General features: G+C 39.0%; 9 non-coding genes across 9 annotated transcripts; all 9 read right to left on the reverse strand.

The window, feature by feature from the left end:
• Positions 1–15,392: 15,392 nt before the first annotated feature.
• On the reverse strand, positions 15,393–15,482 carry trnar-ucu (transfer RNA arginine (anticodon UCU)). The gene is given in 2 exon segments: positions 15,393–15,428; positions 15,446–15,482. It is a non-coding gene; the product is annotated as a tRNA-Arg (tRNA).
• A 236-nt stretch (positions 15,483–15,718) lies between these two features.
• On the reverse strand, positions 15,719–15,793 carry trnas-acu (transfer RNA serine (anticodon ACU)). Its single transcript has one exon. It is a non-coding gene; the product is annotated as a tRNA-Ser (tRNA).
• A 522-nt stretch (positions 15,794–16,315) lies between these two features.
• trnar-ucu (transfer RNA arginine (anticodon UCU)) lies at positions 16,316–16,405 on the reverse strand. The gene is given in 2 exon segments: positions 16,316–16,351; positions 16,369–16,405. It is a non-coding gene; the product is annotated as a tRNA-Arg (tRNA).
• Positions 16,406–17,238: 833 nt separating this feature from the next.
• trnar-ucu (transfer RNA arginine (anticodon UCU)) lies at positions 17,239–17,328 on the reverse strand. Its single transcript is given in 2 exon segments — positions 17,239–17,274; positions 17,292–17,328. It is a non-coding gene; the product is annotated as a tRNA-Arg (tRNA).
• An 833-nt stretch (positions 17,329–18,161) lies between these two features.
• trnar-ucu (transfer RNA arginine (anticodon UCU)) lies at positions 18,162–18,251 on the reverse strand. Its single transcript is given in 2 exon segments — positions 18,162–18,197; positions 18,215–18,251. It is a non-coding gene; the product is annotated as a tRNA-Arg (tRNA).
• Positions 18,252–19,084: 833 nt separating this feature from the next.
• On the reverse strand, positions 19,085–19,174 carry trnar-ucu (transfer RNA arginine (anticodon UCU)). The gene is given in 2 exon segments: positions 19,085–19,120; positions 19,138–19,174. It is a non-coding gene; the product is annotated as a tRNA-Arg (tRNA).
• Positions 19,175–20,007: 833 nt separating this feature from the next.
• trnar-ucu (transfer RNA arginine (anticodon UCU)) lies at positions 20,008–20,097 on the reverse strand. Its single transcript is given in 2 exon segments — positions 20,008–20,043; positions 20,061–20,097. It is a non-coding gene; the product is annotated as a tRNA-Arg (tRNA).
• An 833-nt stretch (positions 20,098–20,930) lies between these two features.
• On the reverse strand, positions 20,931–21,020 carry trnar-ucu (transfer RNA arginine (anticodon UCU)). Its single transcript is given in 2 exon segments — positions 20,931–20,966; positions 20,984–21,020. It is a non-coding gene; the product is annotated as a tRNA-Arg (tRNA).
• Positions 21,021–21,852: 832 nt separating this feature from the next.
• On the reverse strand, positions 21,853–21,942 carry trnar-ucu (transfer RNA arginine (anticodon UCU)). Its single transcript is given in 2 exon segments — positions 21,853–21,888; positions 21,906–21,942. It is a non-coding gene; the product is annotated as a tRNA-Arg (tRNA).
• Positions 21,943–24,023: the final 2,081 nt, after the last annotated feature.

Here is a 24,023-nt window from a genome sequence, read left to right on the forward strand (position 1 = left end):
CTTTTTTGGTAGGTCTGAAAGTAGGTTAGTTTTAAACAACTGAAAAGGAGAAATTTGAAAAAGATCTTTTTACAATAAAATTTAACAATATCTGCATTTCATTGTACAATTCTTCATGCAGCTCATGATTAAACATCTGTTCTGAGAGAAAAAGTACATTTATTTACAAGAGAAGTGATCATTAAAGTGCAGTGGTTGAATGTTCTTCACCTCATCTACAGAGGAGCTTTACTACCTCTGATCTGAAGGAGGAGTCTATTAAATGAGGGAGGATCATGGTTGAAGGGGTTCTAGGTTGTGCTGGTGTGTGATTTACCTGCTGAGGAGTACTTACAGACTTGGAGATGCAGCTGTAAGTGTGGACCAGCCTGGAGCTGAACACCTGTATTGAGATCTCTGGAGCTTTGGCCTTAGAAAGTCTACTTTTTAGCTGCAAGTACTTCAGCCGTCTAGTAGGTACTAGTTTCCTCCTGAGGCCGTACTGACCTGCAGAGGAACGATTCCTCAAATCCTGAAACTAAAATATGTATATTTAATAATTACACACAGTAACAATAATTAGTCTAATTTAATAAAAATACACCTCAGAAGATAAATGTACCATTTCCGTAGGAAATAAATCTTGCTGTTGTTAAAACAACCCTTGAGGAGCAGATCTGTGATACTCATCACACTGGTTCCTACAACAGCTTGCACTGCTAATGACAGAAAGAACAGAAAAACCAGAGGAAGCTGAAGGTGTGGAAGGCGATGCCAAGGCCCAGCTCATTTGTGTGACTACTTGATTTCAGATCCCCTGAGGTGGTGTACTGAAGCTAAATTACACACATTCAGTCACTGTCCAATTACTTGTGACCCTGATTGTATTTAAATCAGCCCAACATTTTAAGCTCTAATGTTTATCTAATGTTGGTCTTGTCCATGGTTAGGTTTGGAGTCTGACTGTTTGAGGCTGTGGACAGGTGTCTTTTATACAGATAACAAGGTCAAACAGGTGGCATTAATACAGGTAACAGGTGGAGGACAGAATAGCTTCCTAAAGAAGAAGTTACAGGCCTGTGAGAGCCAGAAATCTTGCTTGTTTGTGGGTGACCAAATACTTATTTTCCAACATAATTTACAAATAAATTCTTTAAAAATTCTACCATCTGATTTCCTGGATTTGTTTTCCTCATTGTCCTCCCTTGTCTTTCATAGTTTCACACACCTCTTATTGTTCTAAGTAGGAGAACTTGCACAATCAGTGGCTGACTAAATACTTTTTTTTGTCTCACTATAAATGATTATTAAATACAACAAATGAAAATCAAAATAAATGAACTAAAATAAAGAATGACGTTCACCTGTTAATGTTATTGTCATGGCGTGTACGGCCAGACCTGAAGGGATGAACACTCGCAGAAATGGAAATCGAAGCAAGATACTTTATTAACCAAATACAAAACAATGGGATCCAAAAAGCAAAGTGCAGCAACATGGGCAAAACCATGAACAGAACCAAAACGCAACAAGTCAGATGGCAAACAAAACAAACCTGGGACTGGGAGGAGCAGGGAGCTAAACGAGAGTGAAACGAGGGGGAAAACTAAAGGGGTATAAACACAAAGCCACAAACCTCGCTTGGGCAGAGAGGGGAGATACTAAGGACAGAGCCGAGCTCTGTGTACAAACAAAGGTAGCGGGGGAACCAGCTGCCAGACCAGAAAGCAAGGCCGACCTAACCTGAACCTGTAGAGTACTGCCTAGAACTTGGTTCACCATGGAACCTGAGCAGGAAGCGAACGTACCTGGCTTGCCTCCGAGTCGGACAGAGAATCTCTCCTAAACATGGGCCGCAAAACTAGAGCTGACCTGAACACGGCGGTAACGTGTGAGGAATCCCAGAGCGTCACAGGGATTCCAGTAGAGTCAATTCACGGCAGTGAACAAAGGGAACTACGCTCCTTTAGTACTCCCAGTCCCAGGTGAAACACATGAACAATGAATCAACACAAATGAACAGAAACGAACAGGAAGTCCTTATTATTATTACTATTATTATTTAATATCTTTTAATTATAATAATATTATTTTTGAACATCAAGTGAACAGTTTAAACTCACCTGGCATATCGAGAATCTCTACACCCAACTGAATGACGTGTGGAAGAAACGCCATCTAGCGATCATTATATGTCAGTAACAGCTTCCTTGTATAAATATAAAGTGGTATGAGGAGTTTAATTGAACCCTACGCCACTGTTTCCTTAAACTAGAAGCTGAGTGAATATTTACTGCTGGAAGGTCTAATTTACACTGGAGAGTGATATCATTTTTCTTTATGCTTTAAAAATTAAATTCTTTAGAAATTTTTATTCAGTTTTTATTACACACTGTGCTGTAATGGCTCCCGCAAGCTTAAGACTCTCCACAGGGGGTGCCATTAGTGCACAACTAGCTCTGTTTGAGTCGATTCTGCGCATGCGTGGACCAATTATTTTTACAGTTTTCATGTGTTTTTCATGATAATTCTGTTTTTCTCGTTGCTTCATGCAATCTCTGCTTACCGTTAATATTTGCTAGAGTGAAAAAGTGTAAACTGTGATTAAAAAAATAAAAGTAATAAAAAACGATTTCTTATCACCTCTGTTACCTCATAATTATTACTCTCATATAGTCACTAACACTATATCTCTCATATACGTCTGCTGGGAGCATTCTCTGATATGATGCTTTTAGCCTGTAGAAATATCCCACCTACTGGTTCATTTAGGCACATTTACCTTCATAAAGAAACACATGGCTGCACAACTCGACCGGACCGCCATCGTCTGCATAGCAATTATCAAACAGGTACAAACTACATCCTCTCCTTATTAGAAGTACTTGAGCAGCTTTGGTGTAGAGATGGTTATTGAGAAGCTTTTCAGAGTATTAACACAGTTCAGTGCTGTTGAAGCATTTGACTCCTGACTCCATGCTGCCATCTAGCGTCTAGTTTCATTTCCTACAATGACTGTTTCTGTCCTTTAATACAACGTAAATGTCAATTTGATATTTTCTAAATTAAATTAATATACCACTGATATAATTCTCATTCTTATTAACAACCGATAAAGATAATAAAATAAACTTTATTTTACCTAAAAATGTCTCTCTCTTTTTTCTTTTTTTACACACTTTCACACACTCTGGAAAGTGGGCGTCAGAGTGACTGCATTCAACCCATATTCACTTCCTAATCAATGCTAAACGAGTCTGTGTGTGTCTGTTGGGATTGTTGGGCCCTCATCTGTTTAGACGCATGCTATCCTAATTGCTGCTGCCCTAACATTGCATTTAAACCACTCCCATTTGTTCAGAGGTGAAATTTCCAGTAGTGAAATATCTTCAATTAAGTAAAAGGTTACTATTAAATTTCCAAATTGAATTCAAAGGTGATTTACATTTGTTCCCAAGAGAGGAACAAGGTAACTGAACAGTGATCAGTTAAAGGAGATGCTGAAATTTCACAGCTTAAAATACTATCCGTCACATTGTGAGGGATTAACCAGTAGTGTAGCCTTGAACACTGACCTTTATTGGAAGCATTAAACCAGGTGTACTGTCTGGCATTGGGGTTTCCTGTCCTCCAACAGTCTGTCAGATTAGTATTGGAGACTAAGTTATTGAAAATATAATCAAAAAGATGATGCTGCCCTCTAGAGGGAAGACGGTCAACTGAGCCATCTGGAACTACATTAAAGTCTTCTCCTATAACAACCTGATCTGTTGAGTATTTTACCTTCCATTACTTTATCTTCCTACAAAGGTCTGCTTCAAATATTTGGTTAATCACAATACTGTTAATCGCATATACACAAACTAAAATGAATTTTGCTCCATCAGTATTCACAACTACCAATGACTAATAACATCTGTATCACATACATGGTCCAATAAATCTACACTATGGTAGCATGCTTTGACAAGTAAGTGAAACTCACCAGAACATGTGATCCATGTACAAACGGTCCGAGTTAGCACAAGAAATATGCGTGGTGACGTCAACAACTAATCGTCTATTAAATACTAATGAACTAATTGGGTCGTCGATTTTTGTAGACTAAGTTGATTAGCTGTTGCACCCCTTATCCTGTAATATAACCTTATTTTCTACTACAGACTCACTCACTATAAGAGCTTATATGTAAATATGTTTATTTGGAACAGATCGTGCATAATAGTGTAAAATAGTGTATATGTTTATATATTCTGTATTTGAATGTGAATATTGTATACTTGGTCACTATAAAAGATTTTTAAATATAAATATAAAAGACTATAAAAGATTTTAGGGAAGCACTCATTTGTTAGCCTGATAATGTCTCTGTCTGTCTGTCTCTCAGTAAAGGCTGAAGAGGCCATGGACCAGCACAGAGGTCCCTCCACCAGTGGAGCTTGTCTCGGACTGAGTCAGAAATAGTGGGTGGACTAACGTAAGTCTAAATCAAGTGTGATTCAGAACCTGATTTCTGAACATCTTCAGTTGAGTCATGTATGAATGCTGCTGATCTGTTTCTTAAACTGGTTGTTTTTGGAACTAAATCTACATCCACAGAGGAGCTTTACTACCTCTGATCTAAAGGAGAAGTGTATTCAATGAGGGAGGAGCATAGTAATGAGGCCGCCCTGACCTGCAGACAAACGATTTCTCAAACCCTGAAACTAAAATATGAATATTTAATCATTATGTACATTTAAAAATATTTATCTAAATTTCATAAAAATATACCTCAGAAGATAAATGTACCATTTCTGTAGGAGATGTTCCCAAATAAATCTTGCCGTTGGTAAAACAACCATTGAGGAGCAGATTGTGGTACTCATCATCCATAAGGAGCTGAAGGTCTGGACAGCGATGCCAAGGTTCCTATTTTCCTGTTATTTAAACAATTATTTTTTAAACCAGATATGAACCAATTATGGTTACCTGGTGGATTTGATTGCATTCTGCGACAACAGCTTTAGTGAGGTCAGTATATTGGTTGATCACCCCACCTAATCATCCCCAACTCTCCAACCCATCTCTAAAATTTTGTATGGAGCACCATCCATCATTTCAGAAAACACAGTTCCACTGCTCCACAGCTCAATCTAACCTACAGGGGCTAGACAAGCTGTGTGTGTGTGCATTTGCACATCTGTGTCAGCAATGGGTGCAACATAAAGTAGCTGAAAGCATTGTTTAGAAAGGTTGTCCACAAATATTTGGACTTATTGTGTAAGTTAAGTGAAACGCTTGGTAGGTTTGAAAGTAGGTTACTCTCAGACAACCCTGAAAAAACTGCAGTGGTTGAATGTTCTTCACCTCAGGCATCAGCTCTCCACTGGTGTCCAGTTCAATATGGAGGGTGAAGCTTGTTCCGGTGGCCTCAGTGATACAGACCAGAACTTCCACACTCTGTTGGACAGCGGATCTCCTCCCATAGACACTGCTTGATTTACCAGCCTAGGACCAGAGGACCGGAAAGTGATCCATACTGAGGCCATGGAACAGCAGGGATGTCTCTCCACCAATGAAGCTCGTCTCTGGGACTGAATCAGGAGCAGTGGGTGTTCTGAAGGCAGTCTGAATCAAGAAGCACAACAAGAAGATTCAGAACCTGATTTCTGAACATCTTCAGTTGAGTCATGTACAGGTGCTGGTCATAAAATTAGAATATTTTGAAAAAGATGATTTATTTCAATTCCATTCAAAAAGGTAAACTTGTATATTATATTAATTCATTACACACAGACTGATATATTTCAAGTGTTTATTTATTTTAATTTTGATGGTTATAACTGACAACTAATGAAACCCCAAATTCAATATTTATATTATATCTATCAATATATATATATAATATTGCCGTTAAGTAAATTCTACTCAGCTAATTTTATTATTAAAGCAACATTTGTGTTACATACAATTAATAAAAACATTAAAAAACTCGATTTGATTTTAAACTACATATATTCTTATTTTATTATGTGTTGGTAACTTTTAATTATTTAGTAAATATTAATGAACCCCAGTCCCACTTTTTACAGTGCATTGCTTCTTAGTAAGTCCGCTTCATGTCCACATCAGAAACAACTGAGTTTCCATTTAGTCTAGAAGGACAAGGCTTTACTCTATGAGGACAAATCTCTGTCATAAGCCTAGACTGATGATTCCCAACTCCACTCATTGAAGCAACCCTCCCTGCTTACTTTCCAGCTCTCTTTGCTTTAGCACAGCTGATCCAACTCATCAATGGTTTGAGGAGCAGCTGATCAGTCTGATCAGTTCTGCTAATGGAGAGAGAATGGATTTCTGATCACTGAACGGATGAGCTCAGTTAACTCATTACTGCCAGTGTACAACCTATAGAACAAAGCCCTTATTTAATGAACAGGGACATGTCCAGGACTTCTCAGTAATGCTCCTCTATAGTTTCTATAATTAATAAAAAGAATTCATTATTCACAGGACCCACAGCATACCTGCATCACAAGTACATGTTCAAATCTATACATGCACCACAGTTTAGCCTCACCAAAACAGATACAGGCTCACATCAGACATCCTGATGAAATTTGAGATCTGGATCTTCTGAGTGTGGCAGACCAAGCTAAGCTGCAGTTGTTCTACAGGATATTATCAGAGTTATTCACTGACATATTTCTCAGGGCAGTCCAAAATGCCTATGAGAGCCGGCTTCTCCTCATTCATGGCTGCTGCTTTGTTCACCTTCAGCAGTTTTTAGGACCAGACCATTAAGTAGTCTGATAAAAGAGCGGAAAAGGTCTGTGCTGATGACTCTTTTTAACCGTGTCCTAATCTGAGGAGACAAGGACAGACATTAAATAATAGCTACATACAGCACACTTGAATAGAATATATACAGTAAATCTGACATTTACATTTACATCTGACTTGTGTGACTGGTTAGCTGTCTCTCAGTGACCAGAGCTGACCATCTCTCTCCTTTTGGGTTCCTTTGTATGTTGTACAAATTCCACATGAGATTAAGATAAGCGAGTGCAGATCATTTAATTCCTGCAGTATTTTCAAGCCTGTCAAGCAGAATGGCATGATCTACGGTGTCAAAGGCAGCACTAAGGTCAAGCAGCACAAGAATAGTAGTGCAGCCTCTATCAAATGAAACGAGGAGGTCATTTGTGGCTCTTAGTAACGCTGTTTCAGTGCTGTGGTTGGGTCTAAATCCAGACTAAAAGACCTTGTAAATGCTACTGTTGTGCACAGCAGCAGAAACACTGCTTTTTCTAGGACCTTTTTCTAGGCCAGTACTGATTGTATAACCCTAGGCAGAACCTGTTTAAACAACTGTGTTGGAACAGGATCTAGTACACATGAGGATAACTTTAATAGGCTATTCAGAGTATTCAGAGTGTGCATTAAAGCTGGTGCACCATTCATCAACATTCACTGCAGTGGTCAGGGACTGACTATGAATTTTTAATGTTTTCAATTTTATCCTGCTAATGTCAGCAGGAATGGCTGAGTTAGTTTGTCTGTGACTGCTGGTGAGTTTATTCACAGTATTAAAAAGGAATCTGGGGATATTTTTGTTATTGTCTATTAGTGATGCGATTTATGAGGATTTGGCTTTAATTAAAGCTTTTTTGTATTCCGCATGACTATGATGCATTCAAGCCGTAGAGAGTACGCATATGGTCATTACACCAAGGCGCTAGCTTTCTCTCCCTAATTTGTTTGATCTTAATTGACGCAACATTGTCAAGATTAGAGCGGAGCACAGACAGCAGATCATCTGGTTCATGCTCAAGTTCTATATGATGAGATGGGCTGGAGATGGTTAAATCTGGAAGGTTATTAATGAATACACTAGCTGTAGACATTGTTATGGTACGTTTGCTCATAAAGCGAGGCATCAGGTGGATATCCTGGTTTAAGATTACAAACATGATTAGGTAATGGTCAGAAATGGAGTCAGGCTGAGAAATGCTTACTACATGTTCTGTTTCAATATGCAGGGTCAGAACTAGGTCTAGTGTATGGTTGGACCTATATCTAGGAGTTGGACCTATAACATTTTGAATGAATCCCAAAGCATCTAAGATTGATTTAAACCTAATTCTAAGGGGGTCCTAAGGACTCTTTTCAAAGTGAATACTGAAATCTCAAACAATAAAAGCCTTATCAGTTGTGGTGGAAATCTGTCAGAGAGTGATGAAGCAGACAAGGGAATATGCATTGAGTAGCAAGTTTAATGAATCTGCACGCAGCTCGTGACCACGATACAGACTGCCTCAATGGTATTCAACATACATACTTATAGGAATATCCCCCACCCACCCTCACATGTTGCATACGCATCCTGAAGTCATGACTTACGACACCTGGCACCTCCTAAGAAGGAGTGTATGTAATTAACACTAGTGGTGTGTGACCTCTGGCACACTTTTCTGCCTATTGTTGATAGATTTAAGACACTGTGCCCCTGAGTGTGAGGGTGAGTAAGGGGACAACATGATTAACTGCTCTGTTTCAGCTAATGCTTACCCATATATTTCTTATCTGGCCTCGGCTGGCGCCAGACATAGTATCAGAATGTACTGTACAACTGTGCAGTAGATTATATAGAACAGAACATGATTTACGAATACGAAATATTAAAGGGATACAAGATTAAATGGATACATTATGAATCAGCATGATTACAATATTTTTCATGACACAGTAGAGACAGCTACTTCTGAAAAGAAGTCAGCAATTTCACTAACAAGATCTGTATAAGGTCCAGGAGGACGATAGACTGTAATAAGCAGGAAAGAGAGCTGCTTTTTAGAAGCCGGAGAAAAGCCTGCCACTTTAAGAATAAGCACTTCAAACGATTTAGCTTCATAACCTGAGTTTAGGATTATGCCTAGAACTGAATCATAGATTGTGGCAACGCCGCCACCACGACCACACCTGAGTGGATAACTGCAGTAGTTAAAGCCTGGGGGAGTTGATTCATTCACAGCAATAATTCATTAGGTTTAACCCACGGTTCACAGAGACACAGTGAACTGAGGAGGTTTACAGTTAGAATTTCATTGACAATGACGGCTTTACGTGTTAGAGACCGTACGTTTAACAGCCCAAACTTAACGCAGGAGTTGCTAGTACTCGGACATCACGAAGCGCTGTTGATTCTGATTGGGTTGTTAAAATTGATTTTTGAACGTCTATGATTATCTGCAAGACTAAGCACACACCAAAGCTCTGCATACTGTTAGTCATAGTCTGACGCCAATAAAAAAGGGTTGATTTACTCATTGTAGCAGTTACTGATTAAAGATTACCCAAGGAAAATGCACTGCTGGGATTCAAACCCAGGTAAGGTAAGGTGAAAGGTAATCTATATCAATACAATATAGCTTCAGACAAATTCAAAAACATTCTCTTGCATACAAACTTCACACAGACAGAAAAAACAACTTCCCTGAATAGGAACCTCTGCATTTTCCAGAAACAAAAAACATCACATGTACATATACATGTACAGAGTAGGAGACCTGGTCACACAGAATGTACACACAAAAGCTTAGCATCTTTTGTTTACCCTTCAGGCTCCGTTTTAACATCTTTTAATGGATCAGCAAACATCATTCTGATTCAGAAAAGGCTAAAATCCAACATTTCAAACTGCTTCATCTCACTTTTCACAAATACATGCAGAATCTTCTGCAGCACAAATATGTTCCAATACCCCAACATCAAACAGAATATTTCTGAAAGTTTGAAATTGCTATTAATTAGGTAAAAAGACTGGAGAAAATCTTGCAAATAAAAGTACAAAAAGGTAGTAGACAGAGCTATAAAGAAGAGGAAACACTCTCGACTCTGGTGGGATTCGAACCCACAACCTTTGAATTGCTCCAGCTATGCAGCTAGAAGGCCAATGCGCTATCCATTGCACCCCAGAGCCCAGGTGAAGAAACTGGTTCCTTGGCCAACCTTCCTATAAAATAACAGTAGTGCTGCTAATATTTGAGGCAAATAATGAATTTACTATGCATATGTAAATCCCAGTGGTCTGATGATTATCTGCAGGTCTAAGCAAACACCAATGCTCTGCATACTGTTAGTCATAGTCTGACGTCAATAAAAAAAGGGTTGATTTACTCATTGTAGCAGTTACTGATTAAAGATTACCCAAGGAAAAAGCACTGCTGGGATTCAAACGCAGAACCTCCTGTTTACTAGACAGGCGCTATAACCAACTAAGCCACGGCGCCCTACCTGACAGGTCTTCTATATCAATACAATATAGCTTCAGGCAAACTCAAAAACATTCTCTTGCATACAAACCTCACACAGACAGCAAAAACAACTTCCCTGATTAGGAACCTCTGCATTTTCCAGAAACAAATAACATCAACTCTGAAGGCTTGTCTCAATTGCTTAAACCTATCATATACATGTACAGAGTACTAGACCTTGTCACGCAGAATGTACACACAAAACTTAGCATCTTTTGTTTACCCTTCAGGCTCCGTTTTAACATCTTTTAATGGATCAGCAAACATCATTCTGATTCAGAAAAGGCTAAAATCCAACATTTCAAACTGCTTCATCTCACTTTTCACAAATACATGCAGAATCTTCTGCAGCACAAATATGTTGCAATACCCCAACATCAAACAGAATATTTCTGAAAGTTTGAAATTGCTATTAATTAGGTAAAAAGACTGGAGAAAATCTTGCAAATAAAAGTACAAAAAGGTAGTAGACAGAGCTATAAAGAAGAGTAAACACTCTCGACTCTGGTGGGATTCGAACCCACAAGCTTTGAATTGCTCCAGCTATGCAGCTAGAAGGCCAATGCGCTATCCATTGCACCCCAGAGCCCAGGTGAAGAAACTGGTTCCTTGGCCAACCTTCCTATAAAATAACAGTAGTGCTGCTAATATTTGAGGCAAATAATGAATTTACTATGCATATGTAAATCCCAGTGGTCTGATGATTATCTGCAGGTCTAAGCAAACACCAATGCTCTGCATACTGTTAGTCATAGTCTGACGTCAATAAAAAAAGGGTTGATTTACTCATTGTAGCAGTTACTGATTAAAGATTACCCAAGGAAAAAGCACTGCTGGGATTCAAACGCAGAACCTCCTGTTTACTAGACAGGCGCTATAACCAACTAAGCCACGGCGCCCTACCTGACAGGTCTTCTATATCAATACAATATAGCTTCAGGCAAACTCAAAAACATTCTCTTGCATACAAACCTCACACAGACAGCAAAAACAACTTCCCTGATTAGGAACCTCTGCATTTTCCAGAAACAAATAACATCAACTCTGAAGGCTTATCTCAATTGCTTAAACCTATCATATACATGTACAGAGTACTAGACCTTGTCACGCAGAATGTACACACAAAACTTAGCATCTTTTGTTTACCCTTCAGGCTCCGTTTTAACATCTTTTAATGGATCAGCAAACATCATTCTGATTCAGAAAAGGCTAAAATCCAACATTTCAAACTGCTTCATCTCACTTTTCACAAATACATGCAGAATCTTCTGCAGCACAAATATGTTCCAATACCCCAACATCAAACAGAATATTTCTGAAAGTTTGAAATTGCTATTAATTAGGTAAAAAGACTGGAGAAAATCTTGCAAATAAAAGTACAAAAAGGTAGTAGACAGAGCTATAAAGAAGAGTAAACACTCTCGACTCTGGTGGGATTCGAACCCACAAGCTTTGAATTGCTCCAGCTATGCAGCTAGAAGGCCAATGCGCTATCCATTGCACCCCAGAGCCCAGGTGAAGAAACTGGTTCCTTGGCCAACCTTCCTATAAAATAACAGTAGTGCTGCTAATATTTGAGGCAAATAATGAATTTACTATGCATATGTAAATCCCAGTGGTCTGATGATTATCTGCAGGTCTAAGCAAACACCAATGCTCTGCATACTGTTAGTCATAGTCTGACGTCAATAAAAAAAGGGTTGATTTACTCATTGTAGCAGTTACTGATTAAAGATTACCCAAGGAAAAAGCACTGCTGGGATTCAAACGCAGAACCTCCTGTTTACTAGACAGGCGCTATAACCAACTAAGCCACGGCGCCCTACCTGACAGGTCTTCTATATCAATACAATATAGCTTCAGGCAAACTCAAAAACATTCTCTTGCATACAAACCTCACACAGACAGCAAAAACAACTTCCCTGATTAGGAACCTCTGCATTTTCCAGAAACAAATAACATCAACTCTGAAGGCTTGTCTCAATTGCTTAAACCTATCATATACATGTACAGAGTACTAGACCTTGTCACGCAGAATGTACACACAAAACTTAGCATCTTTTGTTTACCCTTCAGGCTCCGTTTTAACATCTTTTAATGGATCAGCAAACATCATTCTGATTCAGAAAAGGCTAAAATCCAACATTTCAAACTGCTTCATCTCACTTTTCACAAATACATGCAGAATCTTCTGCAGCACAAATATGTTGCAATACCCCAACATCAAACAGAATATTTCTGAAAGTTTGAAATTGCTATTAATTAGGTAAAAAGACTGGAGAAAATCTTGCAAATAAAAGTACAAAAAGGTAGTAGACAGAGCTATAAAGAAGAGTTAACACTCTCGACTCTGGTGGGATTCGAACCCACAACCTTTGAATTGCTCCAGCTATGTAGCTAGAAGTCCAATGCACTATCCATTGCACCACAGAGCACAGGTGAAGAAGTTGGTACCTTGGCCAACCTTCCTATAAAATAACAGTAGTGCTGCTAATATTTGAGGCAAATAATGAATTTACTTTGCATATGTAAATCCCAGTGGTCTGATGATTATCTGCAAGTCTAAGCACACACCAAAGCTCTGCATACTGTTAGTCATAGTCTGACGCCAATAAAAAAAGAGTTGATTTACTCATTGTAGCAGTTACTGATTAAAGATTACCCAAGGAAAAGGCACCGTTGGGATTCAAACCCAGGACCTCCCGTTTACTAGACAGGCGCGAAAACCAACTAAGCCACGGGGCCCTACCTGACTGGTCTTCTATATCAATACAATATAGCTTCAGGCAAACTCAAAAACATTCTCTTGCATACAAACTTCACACAGACAGCAAAAACAACTTCCCTGATTAGGAACGTCTGCATTTTCCAGAAACAAATAACATCAACTCTGAAAGCTTGTCTCAATTGCTTAAACCTAACATATACATGTACAGAGTACTAGACCTTGTCACGCAGAATGTACACACAAAACTTAGCATCTTTTGTTTACCCTTCAGGTTCCGTTTAAACATCTTTTAATGGATCAGCAAACATCATTCTGATTCAGAGAAGGCTAAAATCCTACATTTCAAACTGCTTCATCTCACTTTTCACAAATACATGCAGAATATTCTGCAGCACAAATATGTTCTAATACCCCAACATCAAACAGAATATTTCTGAAAGTTTGAAATTGCTATTAATTAGGTAAAAAGACTAGAGAAAATCTTGCAAATAAAAGTACAAAAAGGTTGTAGGCAGGGCTATAAAGAAGAGGAAACACTCTAGACTCTGGTGGGACTCAAACCCACAACCGTTGCATTGCTTCAACTATGCATCTAAAAGGCCAATGCGCTATCCATTGCGCCACAGAGGCCAAGTGAAGAAACTGGTTCCTTGGCCAACCTTCCTATAAAATAACAGTAGTGCTGCTAATATTTGAGGCAAATAATAAATTTACTATGCATATGTAAATCCCAGTGGTCTGATGATTATCTGCAAGTCTAAGCACACACCAAAGCTCTGCATACTGTTAGTCATAGTCTGACTCCAATAAAAAAAGGGTTGATTTACTCATTGTAGCAGTTACTGAATAAAGATTACCCAAGGAAAAGGCACCGCTGGGATTTGAACCCAGGATCTCCTCTTTACTAGACAGGCGCTATAACCAACTAAGCCACGGCACCCTACTCGACAGGTTTTCTATATCAATACAATATAGCTTCAGGCAAACTCAAAAACATTCTCTTGCATACAAACTTCACACAGACAGCAAAAACAACTTCCCTGATTAGGAACCTCTGCATTTTCCAGAAACAAATAACATCAACTCTGAAAGCTTGTCTCAATTGCTTAAACCTATCATATACATGTACAGAGTACTAGACCTTGTCACGCAGAATGTACACACAAAACTTAGCATCTTTTGTTTACCCTTCAGGTTCATTTTAAACATCTTTTAATGGATCAGCAAACATCATTCTGATTCAGAAAAGGCTAAAATCCTACATTTCAAACTGCTTCATCTCACTTTTCACAAATACATGCAGAATCTTCTGCAGCACAAATATGTTCCAAGACCCCAACATCAAACAGAATATTTCTGAAAGTTTGAAATTGCTATTAATTAGGTAAAAAAGACTAGAGAAAATCTTGCAAATAAAAGTACAAAAAGGTAGTAGACAGAGCTATAAAGAAGAGGAAACACTCCCGACTCTGGTGAGGCTCGAACACACAACCTTTGAATTGCTCCAGCTATTTATCTAGAAGTCCAATGCGCTATCCATTGCGCCACAGAGCCCAGGTGAAGAAACTGGTTCCTTGGCCAACCTTCCTATAAAATAACAGTAGTGCTGCTAATATTTGAGGCAAATAATAAATTTACTATGCATATGTAAATCCCAGTGGTCTGATGATTATCTGCAAGTCTAAGCACACACCAAAGCTCTGCATACTGTTAGTCATAGTCTGACGCCAATAAAAAAAGGGTTGATTTACTCATTGTAGCAGTTACTGGTTAAAGATTACCCAAGGAAAAGGCACAGCTGGGATGCGAACCCAGGATCTCCTAATTACTAGACAGGCGCTATAACCAACTAAGCCACGGCACCCTACCTGACTGGTTTGCTATATCAACACAATATAGCTTCAGGCAAACTCAAAAACATTCTCTTGCATACAAACTTCACACAGACAGCAAAAACAACTTCCCTGATTAGGAACCTCTGCATTTTCCAGAAACAAATAACATCAACTCTGAAAGCTTGTCTCAATTGCTTAAACCTATCATATACATGTACAGAGTACTAGACCTTGTCACGCAGAATGTACACACAAAACTTAGCATCTTTTGTTTACCCTTCAGGTTCCGTTTAAACATCTTTTAATGGATCAGTAAACATCATTCTGATTCAGAAAAGGCTAAAATCCTACATTTCAAACTGCTTCATCTCACTTTTCAAAAATACATGCAGAATCTTCTGCAGCACAAATATGTTCCAATACCCCAACATCAAACAGAATATTTCTGAAAGTTTGAAATTGCTATTAATTAGGTAAAAAGACTAGAGAAAACCTTGCAAATAAAAGTACAAAAAGGTAGTAGACAGAGCTATAAAGAAGAGGAAACACTCTCGACTCTGGTGGGACTCGAACCCACAACCTTTGAATTGCTCCAGCTATTTATCTAGAAGTCCAATGCGCTATCCATTGCGCCACAGAGCCCAGGTGAAGAAACTGGTTCCTTGGCCAACCTTCCTATAAAATAACAGTAGTGCTGCTAATATTTGAGGCAAATAATAAATTTACTAGGCATATGTAAATCCCAGTGGTCTGATGATTATCTGCAAGTCTAAGCACACACCAAAGCTCTGCATACTGTTAGTCATAGTCTGACGCCAATAAAAAAAGGGTTGATTTACTCATTGTAGCAGTTACTGATTAAAGATTACCCAAGGAAGAGGCACCGCTGGGATTCGAACCCAGGATCTCCTGTTTAGTAGACAGGCGCTATAACCAACTAAGCCACAGCGTCCTACCTGACTAGTCTTCTATATCAATACAATATAGCTTCAGGCAAACTCAAAAACATTCTCTTGCATACAAACTTCACACAGACAGCAAAAACAACTTCCCTGATTAGGAACCTCTGCATTTTCCAGAAACAAATAACATCAACTCTGAAAGCTTGTCTCAATTGCTTAAACCTATCATATACATGTACAGAGTACTAGACCTTGTCACGCAGAATGTACACACAAAACTTAGCATCTTTTGTTTACCCTTCAGGTTCCGTTTAAACATCTTTTAATGGATCAGTAAACATCATTCTGATTCAGAAAAGGCTAAAATCCTACATTTCAAACTGCTTCATCTCACTTTTCAAAAATACATGCAGAATCTTCTGCAGCACAAATATGTTCCAATACCCCAACATCAAACAGAATATTTCTGAAAGTTTGAAATTGCTATTAATTAGGTAAAAAGACTAGAGAAAATCTTGCAAATAAAAGTACAAAAAGGTAGTAGACAGAGCTATAAAGAAGAGGAAACACTCTCGACTCTGGTGGGACTCGAACCCACAACCTTTGAATTGCTCCAGCTATTTATCTAGAAGTCCAATGCGCTATCCATTGCGCCACAGAGCCCAGGTGAAGAAACTGGTTCCTTGGCCAACCTTCCTATAAAATAACAGTACTGCTGCTAATATTTGAGGCAAATAATAAATTTACTATGCATATGTAAATCACAGTGGTCTGATGATTATCTGCAAGTCTAAGCACACACCAAAGCTCTGCATACTGTTAGTCATAGTCTGACGCCAATAAAAAAAGGGTTGATTTACTCATTGTAGCAGTTACTGATTAAAGATTACCCAAGGAAAAGGCACAGCTGGGATGCGAACCCAGGATCTCCTGTTTACTAGACAGGCGCTATAACCAACTAAGCCACGGCGCCCTACCTTACTAGTTTTCTATATCAATACAATGTAGCTTCAGGCAAACTCAAAAACATTCTCTTGCATACAAACTTCACACAGACAGCAAAAACAACTTCCCTGATTAGGAACCTCTGCATTTTCCAGAAACAAATAACATCAACTCTGAAAGCTTGTCTCAATTGCTTAAACCTATCATATACATGTACAGAGTACTAGACCTTGTCACGCAGAATGTACACACAAAACTTAGCATCTTTTGTTTACCCTTCAGGTTCCGTTTAAACATCTTTTAATGGATCAGTAAACATCATTCTGATTCAGAAAAGGCTAAAATCCTACATTTCAAACTGCTTCATCTCACTTTTCAAAAATACATGCAGAATCTTCTGCAGCACAAATATGTTCCAATACCCCAACATCAAACAGAATATTTCTGAAAGTTTGAAATTGCTATTAATTAGGTAAAAAGACTAGAGAAAATCTTGCAAATAAAAGTACAAAAAGGTAGTAGACAGAGCTATAAAGAAGAGGAAACACTCTCGACTCTGGTGGGATTCGAACCCACAACCTTTGAATTGCTCCAGCTATTTATCTAGAAGTCCAATGCGCTATCCATTGCGCCACAGAGCCCAGACGAAGAAACTGGTTCCTTGGCCAACCTTCCTATAAAATAACAGTAGTGCTGCTAATATTTGAGGCAAATAATAAATTTACTATGCATATGTAAATCCCAGTGGTCTGATGATTATCTGCAAGTCTAAGCACACACCAAAGCTCTGCATACTGTTAGTCATAGTCTGACGCCAATAAAAAAAGGGTTGATTTACTCATTGTAGCAGTTACTGATTAAAGATTACCCAAGGAAAAGGCACCGCTGGGATGCGAACCCAGGATCTCCTGTTTACTAGACAGGCGCTATAACCAACTAAGCCACGGCACCCTACCTGACTGGTTTTCTATATCAACACAATATAGCTTCAGGCAAACTCAAAAACATTCTCTTGCATACAAACTTCACACAGACAGCAAAAACAACTTCCCTGATTAGGAACCTCTGCATTTTCCAGAAACAAATAACATCAACTCTGAAAGCTTGTCTCAATTGCTTAAACCTATCATATACATGTACAGAGTACTAGACCTTGTCACGCAGAATGTACACACAAAACTTAGCATCTTTTGTTTACCCTTCAGGTTCCGTTTAAACATCTTTTAATGGATCAGTAAACATCATTCTGATTCAGAAAAGGCTAAAATCCTACATTTCAAACTGCTTCATCTCACTTTTCAAAAATACATGCAGAATCTTCTGCAGCACAAATATGTTCCAATACCCCAACATCAAACAGAATATTTCTGAAAGTTTGAAATTGCTATTAATTAGGTAAAAAGACTAGAGAAAATCTTGCAAATAAAAGTACAAAAAGGTAGTAGACAGAGCTATAAAGAAGAGGAAACACTCTCGACTCTGGTGGGACTCGAACCCACAACCTTTGAATTGCTCCAGCTATTTATCTAGAAGTCCAATGCGCTATCCATTGCGCCACAGAGCCCAGGCGAAGAAACTGGTTCCTTGGCCAACCTTCCTATAAAATAACAGTACTGCTGCTAATATTTGAGGCAAATAATAAATTTACTATGCATATGTAAATCACAGTGGTCTGATGATTATCTGCAAGTCTAAGCACACACCAAAGCTCTGCATACTGTTAGTCATAGTCTGACGCCAATAAAAAAAGGGTTGATTTACTCATTGTAGCAGTTACTGATTAAAGATTACCCAAGGAAAAGGCACAGCTGGGATGCGAACCCAGAATCTCCTGTTTACTAGACAGGCGCTATAACCAACTAAGCCACGGCGCCCTACCTTACTAGTTTTCTATATCAATACAATGTAGCTTCAGGCAAACTCAAAAACATTCTCTTGCATACAAACTTCACACAGACAGCAAAAACAACTTCCCTGATTAGGAACCTCTGCATTTTCCAGAAACAAATAACATCAACTCTGAAAGCTTGTCTCAATTGCTTAAACCTATCATATACATGTACAGAGTACTAGACCTTGTCACGCAGAATGTACACACAAAACTTAGCATCTTTTGTTTACCCTTCAGGTTCCGTTTAAACATCTTTTAATGGATCAGTAAACATCATTCTGATTCAGAAAAGGCTAAAATCCTACATTTCAAACTGCTTCATCTCACTTTTCAAAAATACATGCAGAATCTTCTGCAGCACAAATATGTTCCAATACCCCAACATCAAACAGAATATTTCTGAAAGTTTGAAATTGCTATTAATTAGGTAAAAAGACTAGAGAAAATCTTGCAAATAAAAGTACAAAAAGGTAGTAGACAGAGCTATAAAGAAGAGGAAACACTCTCGACTCTGGTGGGACTCGAACCCACAACCTTTGAATTGCTCCAGCTATTTATCTAGAAGCCCAATGCGCTATCCATTGCGCCACAGAGCCCAGGTGAAGAAACTGGTTCCTTGGCCAACCTTCCTATAAAATAACAGTAGTGCTGCTAATATTTGAGGCAAATAATAAATTTACTATGCATATGTAAATCCCAGTGGTCTGATGATTATCTGCAAGTCTAAGCACACACCAAAGCTCTGCATACTGTTAGTCATAGTCTGACGCCAATAAAAAAAGGGTTGATTTACTCATTGTAGCAGTTACTGATTAAAGATTACCCAAGGAAAAGGCACCGCTGGGATGCGAACCCAGGATCTCCTGTTTACTAGACAGGCGCTATAACCAACTAAGCCACGGCACCCTACCTGACTGGTTTTCTATATCAACACAATATAGCTTCAGGCAAACTCAAAAACATTCTCTTGCATACAAACTTCACACAGACAGCAAAAACAACTTCCCTGATTAGGAACCTCTGCATTTTCCAGAAACAAATAACATCAACTCTGAAAGCTTGTCTCAATTGCTTAAACCTATCATATACATGTACAGAGTACTAGACCTTGTCACGCAGAATGTACACACAAAACTTAGCATCTTTTGTTTACCCTTCAGGTTCCGTTTAAACATCTTTTAATGGATCAGTAAACATCATTCTGATTCAGAAAAGGCTAAAATCCTACATTTCAAACTGCTTCATCTCACTTTTCAAAAATACATGCAGAATCTTCTGCAGCACAAATATGTTCCAATACCCCAACATCAAACAGAATATTTCTGAAAGTTTGAAATTGCTATTAATTAGGTAAAAAGACTAGAGAAAATCTTGCAAATAAAAGTACAAAAAGGTAGTAGACAGAGCTATAAAGAAGAGGAAACACTCTCGACTCTGGTGGGACTCGAACCCACAACCTTTGAATTGCTCCAGCTATTTATCTAGAAGTCCAATGCACTATCCATTGCGCCACAGAGCCCAGACGAAGAAACTGGTTCCTTGGCCAACCTTCCTATAAAATAACAGTACTGCTGCTAATATTTGAGGCAAATAATAAATTTACTATGCATATGTAAATCACAGTGGTCTGATGATTATCTGCAAGTCTAAGCACACACCAAAGCTCTGCATACTGTTAGTCATAGTCTGACGCCAATAAAAAAAGGGTTGATTTACTCATTGTAGCAGTTACTGATTAAAGATTACCCAAGGAAAAGGCACAGCTGGGATGCGAAACCAGAATCTCCTGTTTACTAGACAGGCGCTATAACCAACTAAGCCACGGCGCCCTACCTTACTAGTTTTCTATATCAATACAATGTAGCTTCAGGCAAACTCAAAAACATTCTCTTGCATACAAACTTCACACAGACAGCAAAAACAACTTCCCTGATTAGGAACCTCTGCATTTTCCAGAAACAAATAACATCAACTCTGAAAGCTTGTCTCAATTGCTTAAACCTATCATATACATGTACAGAGTACTAGACCTTGTCACGCAGAATGTACACACAAAACTTAGCATCTTTTGTTTACCCTTCAGGTTCCGTTTAAACATCTTTTAATGGATCAGTAAACATCATTCTGATTCAGAAAAGGCTAAAATCCTACATTTCAAACTGCTTCATCTCACTTTTCAAAAATACATGCAGAATCTTCTGCAGCACAAATATGTTCCAATACCCCAACATCAAACAGAATATTTCTGAAAGTTTGAAATTGCTATTAATTAGGTAAAAAGACTAGAGAAAATCTTGCAAATAAAAGTACAAAAAGGTAGTAGACAGAGCTATAAAGAAGAGGAAACACTCTCGACTCTGGTGGGACTCGAACCCACAACCTTTGAATTGCTCCAGCTACTTATCTAGAAGTCCAATGCGCTATTCATTGCGCCACAGAGCCCAGGCGAAGAAACTGGTTCCTTGGCCAACCTTCCTATAAAATAACAGTAGTGCTGCTAATATTTGAGGCAAATAATAAATTTACTATGCATATGTAAATCCCAGTGGTCTGATGATTATCTGCAAGTCTAAGCACACACCAAAGCTCTGCATACTGTTAGTCATAGTCTTACGCCAATAAAAAAGGGTTGATTTACTCATTGTAGCAGTTACTGATTAAAGATTACCCAAGGAAAAGGCACCGCTGGGATTCGAACCCAGGATCTCCTGTTTACTAGACAGGCGCTATAACCAACTAAGCCGCTGCACCCTACCTGACTGGTTTTCTATATCAACACAATATAGCTTCAGGCAAACTCAAAAACATTCTCTTGCATACAAACTTCACACAGACAGCAAAAACAACTTCCCTGATTAGGAACCTCTGCATTTTCCAGAAACAAATAACATCAACTCTGAAAGCTTTTCTCAATTACTTAAACCTAACATATACATGTACAGAGTACTAGACCTTGTCACGCAGAATGTACACACAAAACTTAGCATCTTTTGTTTACCCTTCAGGTTCTGTTTAAACATCTTTTAATGGATCAGCAAACATCATTCTGATTCAGAAAAGGCTAAAATCCTACATTTCAAACTGCTTCATCTCACTTTTCACAAATACATGCAGAATCTTCTGCAGCACAAATATGTTCCAATACCCCAACATCAAAGAGAATATTTCTGAAAGTTTGAAATTGCTATTAATTAGGTAAAAAGACTAGAGAAAATCTTGCAAATAAAAGTACAAAAAGGTAGTAGACAGAGCTATAAAGAAGAGGAAACACTCTAGACTCTGGTGGGACTCAAACCCACAACCTTTGAATTGCTCCAGCTATTTATCTAGAAGTCCAATGCGCTATCCATTGCGCCACAGAGCCCAGGTGAAGAAGTTGGTTCCTTGGTCAACCTTCCTATAAAATAACAGTAGTGCTGCTAATATTTGAGGCAAATAATAAATTTACTATGCATATGTAAATCCCAGTGGTCTGATGATTATCTGCAAGTCAAAGCACACACCAAAGCTCTGCATACTGTTAGTCATAGTCTGACACCAATAAAAAAGGGTTGATTTACTCATTGTAGCAGTTACTGATTAAAGATTACCAAAGGAAAAGGCACCGCTGGGATTCCAAGCCAGGATCTCCTGTTTACTAGATAGGCGCTTGTTGTGTTGACTTGTCGTTCAGAGTCAGACATTAACCACACACGATTATGGAACAGAGAGCTTACTATTTTGTTTATTCTTCCCCTCCTTTCCTCTCTTCTTTCTCTTACCTCAAACAGTCCACTAGTGCCCCCCAGTGTCCTAAATCCGTAACAACGAATTTGTTTAATATATGCATTAAACACATTGCATATGGACACAACATCTTCCCTCTTGAACAAAGAATACTTCTTGTAACTCAGAAGAACCTGACAGTATTATTAATGTAACAGTAACACTTTAACTAAAACCTGAATATTGTAAATCACATTTTATGATCATTCCATAACAAAATCTTTAGTCCAGCTAGGGGCATTTCTTATTCTGACAGGTCTGGACTGGCTAACCGAGTCAGAGTTAGTTATTTGGTCAGTCCCTGTATCAGTACAGTCCATTGCCCTATCAGAATCCACATCTGTGCTCAAGTTGGGAAGTACGGACAGATGTGAGGAGTTCCAGGTTCTTCCATCATCCAACAAGTATGTATCCGGTCCTTTCTTTGTCACGATAGTTCTAGGTTTAGAAAACTTCAGTTCTCCTTTCTTCACTTTCCATGGTTTCCTCACCCTCACTTTGTCACCAGGCCGGAAGTTGGAAGACTTGGCATGTCTTTGCTGATCGGTGTACGCTTTCATTTTCTGTTGTTTACTCCCCACTCTTTCTCGCATCGCTTTCTTCTCTGTTAGTGGGGCAGGCATATCGATCACCTGTAGCTTTGTTCTCATTCGCCGGCCATGGAGCAGTTCTGATGGGGATACTCCAGTGGTTGAATGAGGAGTTGCTCTGTAGTCCCTCAGGTAAGTTCTCAGGAATGACTTCCAGGGTTCTCCTTGAATGGATGCAGTCTGTAAGCAGTCCTTAACGCTTCTGTTGAATCTCTCAACTTCTCCATTAGCTCTTGGGTAGTACACTGAAGATCTCAGGTGTTGTATTCCACTCTCTTTGAGAAAGTCAGCAAACTCAGCAGAGAGAAATTGAGGACCATTGTCACTTATCAGCGTCTTTGGGATTCCTTCTCGAGAGAAAAGGGCAGTCAGGAACTGTATAATAGTAGCTGTGTCAACGCGGTGAGCAAGCGCTACTTCAGGCCATTTACTAAAGTAATCTACCAGTGATATGGCAAATCTACAATCAGGAGGAGCTTTCTCAAATGGGCCTATGATGTCTACGGACACCTTTTCCCAAGCAGCAGCTGGTAGGGGAACTGGTTGCAGTGGAGCATCATGGGTGACAGTTGTCTTGTCATTCTGTTGGCAGGTTGAGCAGTTCTTAATGCATATTTCTATCTGAGAGTCCATTTTGGGCCACCAGTACAACTCTCTAAGGCGTTGTTTGGTACGCACAATACCCTGGTGGGTTTCATGGGCTAGCACAATGAGTCTTTTCTGCAATGACTCTGGCACAAGTAATCTGTGAGACCCTCTGACTATGCATTCATTCATGACAGCAAGTTCATGGCGAATTGGAAAGTATGGCTGTATGTTAAGATCGAGTGTAGACTTCCGTGATGGCCAGCCTCTCTGTATCTGTGCACGGAGTTTAGTGAGCACTGGACAGTCATTACATTCTGAACGGAAGTCTTCCTCAGACACAGCACTCAGGTCAGTGAGTATGGCAGCCACTGACTCAATCTCTTCTGCGTATGCAGTGTCAGTTTCAGGCAGTGGGAGTCTCGACAGGCAGTCAGCAACATGGTTCAGGGACCCTGTTCTGTATTCAACGTCGTAGTCAAACTCTAGGAGACGAGCAGACCAT

Source organism: Salminus brasiliensis, chromosome 4 (genome assembly GCF_030463535.1).
Source record: "Salminus brasiliensis chromosome 4, fSalBra1.hap2, whole genome shotgun sequence".
Lineage (NCBI taxonomy): Eukaryota > Metazoa > Chordata > Actinopteri > Characiformes > Bryconidae > Salminus > Salminus brasiliensis.